This window comes from Paramisgurnus dabryanus, chromosome 2 (assembly GCF_030506205.2).
Source record: "Paramisgurnus dabryanus chromosome 2, PD_genome_1.1, whole genome shotgun sequence".
In the NCBI taxonomy this organism is placed as follows: domain Eukaryota; kingdom Metazoa; phylum Chordata; class Actinopteri; order Cypriniformes; family Cobitidae; genus Paramisgurnus; species Paramisgurnus dabryanus.
In genome coordinates, this window is record NC_133338.1 from 32,801,214 (window position 1) to 32,813,364 (window position 12,151).

General features: G+C 37.1%; 1 protein-coding gene across 3 annotated transcripts in view; it reads left to right on the plus strand.

Moving 5' to 3' along the window:
* Window positions 1–12,151, plus strand: part of chd9 (chromodomain helicase DNA binding protein 9) — a 77,644-nt gene that overhangs the window by 1,528 nt on the left and 63,965 nt on the right. The gene's annotated exons all lie outside the window — the stretch shown is intronic.

Sequence of the window (12,151 nt, forward strand, 5' to 3'; positions counted from 1 at the left end):
ATGATGGAGTAAACTCACGCAAGAAGTCTGTTGGGCTTGATGCAAGTTTTACAAAAGGTGGCAATTTGTTAATTTAGTAAATCTGGCTGAATTTAGACAGTTTGGCAAAAAGTTTAAAGATGAACTTTGTATAGATATTCCGATTTAGATTCCAAACTGTGGTACCCCACTTTACGTAAGAGTTCTCGCCAATTATCATAATATCATTGTATTAATTATGAATTGCATATGATAACCATTTTCTTTATGCTTTTAAAGAAATACCCTTAAAGGGACAGTTCACCAAAAAATTAAAATACTGTCATCATTTACTCACCCTCATGTTGTTCTAAACCTGTATGAGTTTTTATTTTGATAACAACAAAAGAAGATATTTTGATTAGGGATGCTCCGATCAGGATTTTTGCAGCCAATTTGTTGTCTTTGTCACAGATTCTTGAAGCTGATATGGAAGCTCTTTGATGACTGTAACTGTTAACATTTTTTGTAGAAAAGTAATACCACAGATATTGCCTTCATTATATTAGGTATATTATTGTTTTAATAGAGAATCAAATAAATAAGCACAACAAGTATTTATTTTGAAAAGAGAAATTTTTTATGCCTTTTAAAAAAGGCTTATATCTGTTAAATGTACTGAAATAAAACACTTCACAGTATTTACTGTATCAATTAAATATACACACATTCGTATAAAGTACAACAGTTCTTCAGTGAAGTGCAGAGAGTGATTTTATTGGCTGTTTCTCCATTCCATGAACGCAAAGAACGGACTTGCGTTCTCGTGGAGATTGGTCTTGCTAGGCGACCTTGGAAGAACGAACTCAAAAGGTCGCGAGAACACAGAGCACACTTGTGAGAATTGAGATGTGTGCGACCTTCCTGTTGGTCACCTGACCTCCCCAGATTTCAGAAGTCTGCACGCGACGCATCCTCAATATCAAGAACAGATCCGTGTATTTTCATGCGTCCTCTGTACTTGTGTTCTTGAGAATTGGAATTGAACTTCGACAGTTAATGATGACGTAGAGCGAGGACACAAGGACGCAAGATCGCTGAAGAACGCATATTGAGAAACAGCCATTGAGATGATTGGTTACTGTAGCTTTAAGACATGAGAGAGATCGCTCTGTACTCGTGCAGTGATGACAGGCAGCTGTGTGTGCGCGTGCGTCATGTGTACACAGACAAGAGCAGCTGTGAGGAAAATGAAAGTTTAAACTGTCAAAACCTTAAAACGCATACAAATAAATAATAATCTTTCGGCATGAAGATCCAATGTCCGCGATCGTGTTGTATACGCTGTTTGATGGGGATGTGAAGACGCCTTGCGCTGCCGCTGTTAGGACCGGAGCGCATCCCCTCATAAAAAATACACGTATTTCCGTTTAGGCAGAGAGAGACATCCAAACTTGCAGGTCGCACATGAGCAACGGGTTGTAATAATGCTTGTACTGTGTAAAAATGGTCTGTAATTGCGGCCACATTCAGGAGCCCTACTATAACAAAAGTAAACCGAAAGATCGGTTCATGAGATCGGCAAATTATGCGAGAACCGATCGAGTCATTTAATGCCGCTATAGGCCTATACTGATCTGCGGACGATCGATCAGGCGCATCTCTTATTTTGATAAATGATGGTAGGCATTGTACAAATGATTGTAACTATTAACTTCCATAGTAGGAAAAGAAATATTATGGAAGTATTGGAATAAATGGAGAAGAAGATATTTTAATAAATGATGGTAAGCACACGGTACCCATTGAATTTCATTGTATTTGCTTTTTCTACTATGGAAGTTAGTGGTTACAATGAACTGTGTGCTTGCCATCATTTATCAAAATATATATTTTTGTGTAAATCAGAAAAAATATTTAGAACAACAGGAGGATGAGAAAATGATGACAGAATTTTAATTTTTGGGTGAACTATCCCTTTAAATCACCTTTTTAGTCACACATGCATGTCATTGTAAAGGCACAATATGAACCTGCTGTTGCAGTGACAATGCAACAATGCTGCTTTGCTTAGGGTTAGTCATGTGGTGTAAACAGGTCTCCAAGTTATCACTTTAAATTAAGTTTCCTTTGTGAACTACAGAGATTCAGAAATATAAAAAAAAAACAGTGTACTGTGCTTGCCTAGAAAGTAGTGATATATTGCAACACAAAGTGGGTGAATGCATGGTAAACAAAGACTCGACCAGAATCAACTGCCGCAGACAGGAAGTGTTTGAATTTAGCAACGCTCTTCAACTCCATATAAATGGTCCTCGGCCATACATCTCTATCTGAGATGCTGTTGAACCTAATGTACTGTCACAATTGACTTTAGAAAGCAAAACGTCATTCAGTGAGTCAACGGAAAACACACTTAGGTCAGGTCCAGCAGGGACAGGATGATGTTAGCCCACGTACATTTTCCTCTGCTTACCAAAAGTGTCTCTGCACACTGCATCATGATAATATATCAGATAATGGAGTCAGTTTTTCATGAAAAATCAGTTGAAAATCCTGTCCAGCCAATTTTAGCGTTTCTACCTAATGCATAGCATCTTTTTACCATAGAAATGTCCTTTGCCATGTCAGACACTACCATGGGGTTGCTTTCTTTCTGTTTCGCTTTTCATATAGTGGCTTTTGTTATTCCACAATTGCAGGAGGTTCATTATTTGTCCACTCTATTGCGCTCATTACGCTGGTCCACCTTGATGTTTAGAGACACATGCTAAAAATAGTCAAATGTTTGTCAGATGTTAAATAAGGGTTACACTCATTTGAAGTCTGACGCTGTGGACAGAAATTATAGTGTGGGAGTTACAATAGTCCCGGTGTGGTTGCTGGTGTCAGTTTGATTTGAATGCAGATTGAAGGATATTTCACCTAAAAATAAAAAAGTTGTTGACGTGTATTTATCCTAATGCAATGCAACATGTGAGCTGGTCTTAAAGCTTATGTCTGACTCTTATGTCAGAAATTCTGTTGCAAAGGAGGGTCATATCAGAGCATACCTATTTCATCTTCTCTGGGAAAAAATACCAATATTATCAAAACTCAATATACTGCCCAGCCCTAATGCATAGTGCAAGATTGATTAATGATTAGATGGGGATGTGAGATAATTCTTATGTGATTGTCATTGCGCATCTCTTCAGTGAAGCCGGTTCCGTGATTAGAAGTAAATTGTCATTAGCTGCTTTCAGATGGAGCGGCATTTACTACATAAAGCCATAATTCCCTGACAATTGCATTAATTATTGTGGACATATCGCCTGCGATGGCCCAGCTTGTCAGTGAACTACGGGTTTGTGTAGTAAATGCTGCTCCATCTGAATAGCAGGTGATGCCGATTTGATGCTAATACAGGAACTAGCTTTACTGACAAGATGTGCATGATATCGCATGATATCGTGAATTATCGCGCATCCCTACGGTTAGATAGGTTGTTTATTTATTTAATGCTGTTCACTTGATTTTGGACTACACTGTCAGTGTCATGACTTAATGAATGTTGAAAGGAAAGACGACTAAACTAGACTTTTGTTCGACTTTAAGGGCCAGATCTAATAACAGCTTACGCCAGTGTAAACCATAATTTTGGCGTTAAATACCGACTGTCGGGATTTACTATAGACACATTTTTTATTTGTATATAATTTTTTTTAAATGTATATGTAATACAGAATATATAAAATATAAATAAATATATATACACATGTAAATGTTTCTTAAATACATACATGAATGTGTGTGTATATACAGGGCTCCAGACTAACTTTTTTCACTAGGAGCACAGTGGCCCCAACTGAAAATTTTAGGGGCGCAACAAGAAAATTTAGGGGCACACACTGTAAATCAACATCCTAACCAAATATTCACATTTCTACTAATTTCCACTGTATTACTAAATAAGTACTTTAATGATAGATGCAGAAAGTACAATGAGCTGTTTTCTAATTCAGTGTCACATCACAAAAAAGGTCAAATTTACTGGTCACACATGTGTGACTGGATGTACAATTCAGTGGCACACTCTCAAATTTTGGTGGCAATTTTGGGGCCCTGATATACATAATAATTACACACAGCACACACATTATGCTAAAAATCACTTTTATTTTGTATGTGATTAATCGCGATTAATCTTTGCCCAGCACTAGTGATATTACTGGTATTTGCAACATTATAATCGTTTTGTGCTTCAAATTGTTGTTAATAGGAGAGGCATCACATAGATCAGAGAGCATGTGGTACAAGGCAGATGATTTTTTAAAACGTAACAGTTTATTTGGAATGCCAGGAACATATTATGTAAAAATTAGGGCTGCACGATTCAGAGAAAAAATCTAATTGCGATTTTTCTTATCAAAATTGCGATTCGCGATTTAAAGTGCGATTCATTAGTATATAATAAAAGAGCTACATCCATGTTTGTTGTGGTGGTTTTAATAGCACCAAAGAAAGATGCTGTGCTACTGTTTATTTAAAACCTCTTAAACATTGTACCAAGTTCTCTGCAGGACTTTGCTCTTTTGCAGACAAACTTTTTTTTATCTAAGAACATTAAAATACACTTTAACAAAAATGTATTGAAAGTTTTATTTAAAATAACATATAGGCCAATGTATTTTGGCTGTCACTAAAACAATGCTTCTGACAAGCAAATGTTTAGTTTTTTCTTTTAATCATAAGACTATACTCATCTTGTTTTACTTTTCAGGCATCTGTAATAAATGTAAATATATTAGTTATTAGAATCTATGATTTAACATAAGCAAAAAATACAAATAAAACACTGCACAGTCCTCACTGTATGAATTTAAATGTGGAGCTGCAGAAGCTTGTTCAGTTAAGAGTAAGGAGTGATTTTAATTTTTGGTGTGTAATAAACATTTCTGACACAGAAAGCACCAGGTTACTGTCACTTTAAGACACAAGACAGCTTTAAAACTGCTCTGCTTCAATATACTGATAAACATCCAGCTGTTTATGTCCACTTAGACGAGAAAGAAAACGTAAGTTTAGTGATCACGCGTGTGCTGACTGCTCTCTGTGTGCGCGCTTCATGAACCCTAGTGCCTGTAAATATTCAAAGCGGTGCAGATGTGCGCGTGCAAGAAAGTATAATGTACCTCTTTCGTCTGCTGTGTTCTGGGCTTTAACCTGATAAGGAACACTGTGCCGTACACGGCACACCCCCTCCCTTGCACGTGAGGCTGCATTACGTCATTGTAACTTTGAAGCATTAAATCTTCAAAATATACAGTCATGCGGCACATCGTTGTAAAGCTTACACTTTCGGGATTCCATTAAGCGCACACAGAAAGCATAATATGATTTTTAGCAGTCATAAAACTGTAATCTAGTTGTTAGTTACCTGAACCGGGCGGCGCCGATTTAGGATATTTACTTACCTTCAAAATCTTTCCTTTATCCGCTTCGGTGAAATTGTCCAAAACAAATTGTTCATAAATCCCCAAAAGTCCAAGGAAATGGAATATCCAAGCCTTTTAATCCAAAACGATTTGTTCATCTCACAATCTTGAAGTTTCTGACCGAATTACGATATAAATAGTGTATACAATAAGTTCACTAACAGACATTCGTTCGAATCTCACTTTTCATTCATGATTTATAATGAATATATTCGGATGTCATGTTTATTGTGCAACGTCTGAGGAACAAATGCGCCCCCTTGTGGAATTTCAGCCGTTCCATAAGAGGTTAATGAAAGCTCCTTATAGTCTGATGAGGCGCCTGTCATTGTTTGCGATGCATGACGAGAAACGGACGTATATAAACCTTTCTTTAAGTCCAACATTACACAAAAGGGAAATGTTCTCGCGCATTTCTGTCCTTTCATTTGCCGGTTAATGAGTTATAATGGGTTTTAAAAATGACTGAATCCAAAATCTGACAACTTCATGACATTCCGCGTTGTGCAGTTAATTCCATTTGTATGCATTTCGCGATTCTGTCCGTGTTTTCCGCATCGCGGAAATCATATGGCCGTACACTTTGTTGAGGAGTTGAACTGCTGCTCGCTCATGTTTTCCAAATGACGTTATCTGACGTGTAGTCAGCACCTCAGTGTTAATGCACTCTATTGGTTTAAACTGCATCAAATGTAAAATGCGCATGAAGCGAACTGTCAAAAACTGCGTACTAGATGATTGTTATATTTGATAGTTTTGAATCGAAATAATCGCATCTCTTGCGATTCAAAAATCGCATCCATTCACATCGCGATTTCGGTTTAAAAACGATTAATCGTGCAGCCCTAGTAAAAATATTGTTTGCCAAGCCATGTTATTTTTTATATGTAGTTCTATACGTAGGTTTGGGAGGAGCCTAAACATTCAGGCCTTTCAATCATCATTATGGGCATATATAAGACAGCCTTCAGGCCTCTGTGTCCAGCTGCAATTTTTCCGGCATCCCTCCTCCTCCCCATCTTCTCCTTCACTGCTCTTTTTCTTCCTGTGTGCAGTTCTGTTGCAAGGGGGTTGAACTTGGGGTTCGAGCCCCGGCCTCAGGTTCACTTTCTCTGAAGGTTCAGAGCTCTTGTGCAGAGCCCCCTTTGAAGACAGCAAGCCAAGTTTGTTTACCATTAATCATTAAGATCTGAATGCGCAGGCGAACTAGTGAATTGCTGGAGGAAATAAAAGAGGACTGAGGACTCCCTAGGAGAAGTCACACAATAACAGGTGTTTCAAAACTTCATGTTACCCTTATTTTTTGTCTTCTGGTTCGTTTCAGTGTACTATGGCTTTCACACCCTGAATTTTCAGCTGCAATGTCCATGGTGCTCAACTCAAGCACATCAGGTGTTAGTAGATCACCGGCACCTGAAGAACATCAGCATTTGCTGAACTAATTTGCGCTGCTTTTAGGGGCTTTTTACACATATATAAATATCCGATTGTAAAAAGACCAGGTGTAAATGCCCTCCGAAACGTTTTCGAGGCGTTTTTAAATCTGATTTTTCAAACCACTTCAGGATGTGGTCTGGGATGCATTTCAGACGAAACTGGACAAGTGTTAATACATCTGGTTGATAAAACCACATATATCAGCACATAACTCCTCCCAAATTTATTCACGTCACCCAGAAGTTAGCCGGCAAAGAGGCAAACTAACAAAGGCGACACGCTCACTGCTTTATGGAGCGTCGACAGCGGGTAAAAAAAGCTTTCTAGAACCGATAAAGAGTCAAATGACAAACTCGAATAATATTAAACAAAGAAATAAAACTTTGAAAGAGAGTTTTGTGAACGTTTTTCCCCATCGTGGAGCTGTACGTTAAAATTATTGCGCCGTCACTCTCATGCTGTGCTGTACTGCGTGCTCCAGCTCATGCAGAGAAAGGAGACGTGCGTCCCCTGCCCAATATACAGTACAACATACAGTAAGTGCTGCCTTTTGTTGCATAAACGTTGTCTTAACTTTTTTAAAGCAGAGTAATGAATAGTGTATTTGCATTTTCCGGTGGAGTAGAAGATCGGATTAATATCTGTTTTGCCAAGACTCATTCATGTGGCCATATGTAAATGGAACAGTTTTAACAAATCAGATAGCCATCCGATCAGAGAAAACACATGAAGTGACCAGGTGTAAAAAAAGCTCTTAGTAGATTGCGTTGGTCAATATGGAAATCAGCTGTTGCACCTGTGTTATTTAGTTTGCGCCTTTTCAGTATATAACCCGCAGATGTTACCACTCCTATCAGCGGTCTCACGATAATTTGCCCCTTTTGGTAAATGTGGCCCTTAATGTGAAAACGTTGAATCTTCTCTCAACACCTGTTGTGTTGGTTACTGCACTGTGGGAAAAGAAGTCAAGTTCCTTGATAGCGCTGGTCCAGGATCAGTTTTGCTCCCCCCAGAAAACCCAGGTCATATTCAAATACAGCACAGAAAACTGTTCCTGGGTCTCTGGCACATAGCAACTTTTACCTGCTCTTTAGATGAGTCACACTTAAACATTATATGACTAAGCTTCTGTCACAGGGCAATTTCACAACGGAAACGTGTTGATGTTTGCATTTCAAGACCAGAAGCACTGACACCCAACTGTGCCTCATCTTGTTAGTCACCATGCAGTTGTGCTGCCATGAAGAACGCTTGGGAATTACATTTGTATTGTTGATTAGTGACCCTTATATGAGCCAAGGATGTTGGACTAAATATAAATTGATTGGAACATTTTGGTTAGTATTTGTGAGAGAAAATTCCTGAAAAGTACTTAACATTGTATGTTTTTGGTTTGTGTGTTGGGGGAGGTTTGCAGTATTTTTCAAAAGTAGGAATTTGCACGTGGTGGTGTTTCGAAAAGATACTGGCCTGAGATTTTGGGGCTCTTATCTGTGTTTCTTTCAGCTGTGGGTAAAGCCGTCGCTGCAGAGCGCCTCTGGATGTGTGAACTCTTCCTACCTAAAACATTTCTGGTCTGATACTTTACCTAGAAAGCCAGTCATTGTAAATTATTAGTTACATCAAAGCTCTTATCTAGACCTTGGTGATACATAAAACTGCATGAGTCTGTTGTGTCTGTGCCACAATATTTCATAAGATCAACAGATGTAATTGTGATGTTCTTACTGCAGATAAGTAAAGTGTCTCTGAAAGTAATACTGAATTTACCTTCATACTGCAGAAGTTAAATAATACATTTTATATCAGTCCCTTCCACGTGATGTTATGGTACACCTTTATTACAGTGTTGCTGCATATGCTTCCTGGTTTAAGGCAGATGCACTTCTTGACAAACAAGCAAGTTGTTGACTTGCTTCACTTAAGTGAGTCCCAGATAATGAGAGCTACATTATAATTTTAAGCAGTGTTGACAGACGTAGCAACGCTTGCATATAAAATTGAAAATCTCCAGTTAATCTTATCTCATATCCACAGCTAGTACCCTACACTCTAAAAAATATTGCTTAGACTCAACAAAATAAATTAAGAGTTTGCATCAATTCTGATAAATATTTAGTTGGATATCTTAGAAAATTGTGTTAAAACTAGAAATTATCAAGTTAAATACTAATTCATAAAAAAATAAGTTGTTCTAACGTGTTTTTTTTTCCACATTATTTCAAAGTTATTTTAAATACTCTACCTTTTTAATTAACAACACTTGTCAGGTAGCAGAAGACAACCAGTCTTAATATTTTTAGCAAAATACCTTCTGATTGAAACGGCATGTACAAATGCTCGGTGAGTCTGTTTTCAACTTGAGCAAATGCTCTACTCTTCAGCACAATGGTAACCTTTTAAAAATCAACAACAACAGAAACTCTTTTAAATACCAAAAGGACAGAACATTAAACATTAATAGGTCTTCTCATGTTTTCATCTTGATTAGAAATGCATAACATAACACCATATTTCTACATTTACTCTCACTATCAAGTCCAATGCAAAGCATGCGGGGAGCCAAAACCTAAAAAAAAACCTTGAAATAAAATAATGTTTTAAACAAACTAAAACAAATATTTAAGGTGAAGTTACACACAATATTAAGTTGATGTAATTATCAACATTATTATGTCAGGATAGCTCAATAAAAAAGCTCTTCAACCACTGTGTGGAGTGAAATGATTTACAGTGGCCTTAGATGTACTTTCTCTTTCATCTTCACTCAAAACAATTATTAATTAGATTAACTCAATAAAATTGTGGGAAGGATTTCCATCCAATATGAATGTGTACCCCTAACTCATAAAAAACTGCTTTACACAATACAAATATATTGAGTTAGTCCAACTCAATTTAAAGTAAATGGCAATACTCAATTAGTTGCCTCAACTCAATTTAGTGTAGTCTGAATAACTCGATTTAGCGTAGTTTGAATAACTCAATTCTGTTATTTTATAAAAACTTTTTATATAATTGTAATTAGCATGAGCACATGTTAGCATGCTAATAATAATAACATATGAAACTTTGGATGAGCATGTGAGAGGAGATCTCTAAACAGGCATTAACAAGGTTGCTGCTCATTGAGAGAAATACGTCACATCCACAACCTAACCACAAGCGCCACTCTTCTGCACGATGGTAACCAAAGAATTTGAAAAAAATATAACACAAACGCTTCTAAATCAATAAGATAAACGGACATTAAACACTATAAGTCTTTCTCTTTACCTAAAAATGCATAAAATAATACTTAATTAAAGAAAATTACTCTCCAAAAGCAGTTGCATGCAAAGCATGCTGGGAAATTATTTTTCCAGAACCCAAACTCAAACTAATTGTGTTAACGCAATTAAAAAGAAATCAATAAATTATAGTACATATTCATTTTGTGTTAGACTAATTAAATATATATATACTTATTGCTCTTAATGAGGAATTTTAAATTAATTAAACACAATTTACATGTGTCATTTCTAAGAAGGGCTTGAATCATTTTTTTTGAGTGTTCACGCAACGTCCGTCTATGCATTTCTGCTAAAGTGCAAACATACTGGTAAACCAAAAAAAGTACCTTGTAATGCAATCGCTTTCGATGAAAGCGAAAATGTAATGAAATGTATTTTACTCTAGATTTAAAGGTCACGTTCTTTCTAAACCCATTTTTTAAACCCTATTTAGTGTGTAATGTTGCTATAATAGCATAAATAATACCTGTAAAATGATAAAGCTCAAAGTTCACTGCCAGGCTAAATATTTTCTTTAACAGAATTCCCCTTTCAAAGCCTACAGCGAACGAATGGTTTGGACTACAGCCCTCTACTTCCTGCTTTAATGAAGTCAGTAGAACAGTTTTTTTTACTAATCTCCGGCAAGCTAAGCTGCTATCTAATCACAACACACTAAACAAGCTACACAATCAGAACTCGATACGTATTTCTGAAGGAGGGACTTCAAGACATCGGCCCGTTTTAATGACAGTGAAAACAGCGGTATACAGATAAGTAAATTGTGTGAAAAATACCGTGTTTTTTTTACATGTGAAACATGAACACATGTTATATTGCGCACTGTAAACAAAATCAAAGCTTCAAAAACACGGAAAGAGCGAGACCTGTAAAATGACAACTTACAAGTTTTCTTATGCTTCTCTATCTAGGGCCTGAATAAAATGTATGTTGACGTGTTAGCCTAATTATAAGCTGAAATGGTTAAGATGATAAGAAAAGATTGAAACACCAGATTGGTATTGTAGCAGTCAGCCATGTCTACATGTCTGTGCATTGCCATTTTGTTTATCTATGTGTATGTGTGTGTTTGCTGTGAGTCATCAGGTCGTGACTGACCTCCTCCACAGCCGGTGATGGTCTGTGGTCAGGACAGCCTGTTTCTCTCTCACCCTCTCTGTCCGGTTGTGTGTCTCTCTATGTGCATGTGTGCATGAAATGGAATGAGCTGTCTGCACGTCCCACACAGCAGTCGCTCCTGTCTTTCTCCCAACCAGCGCTCGACAGTGAATTATGCTGTTCTCAATCATTCTCGCTCATCCTGGGGTCCGAAGGGAGTGTGAAGCACCTGGCTCTTGTCTACAGCTGAAAGCTCTTCAGCTTCTGTGTCTGTTGTAATGCCTGTTTCAGCACTTCATAATGCTGCCAAATGCTCCCTAGACGTTCTTTTCCCTTTCACCTATCGCAGTCCTCGGGGTGTTCTGGAAGGGTTTATTACCAGAGATACAAGATGATCATGTTAGATTTGGTACTGTTTGTTTGTTAAAGAGTGATGTAATATGGAGTTTGCTGTGGAATTAAGGTACATGGAAGGTCCACCTTTTTTCTGCTAGGGGTTCTTTTGAATATTTCAGTTTCAATTTCTTAGTTTAGTTGATATTGGACTTCCAAATGGGAATCCACATTGAAATCTATGCTAAGATAAAGGGGTATATGAAGAACGTGAACATGATTGTACCTATGGATATGAGATTATTGTTAAAAAGTTAATTATAAACTTTCATTTTTATTATAAACTTTCACATGTGAGTATATTCAGTGCATTACAACAAAATGATCTACATGAGATGATAAAATGTACATTGCAGAATTATGTAAACACAATTTATATAATATAATTTTCTGTGTGTTGATAGTAGTACACTTGCAAAATAAAAAATAGCATGCCTGTTTTTTTACACTAACTCATCTGAGTTTTCGGTTTACTTGAAAACTACAGCCAGGGTT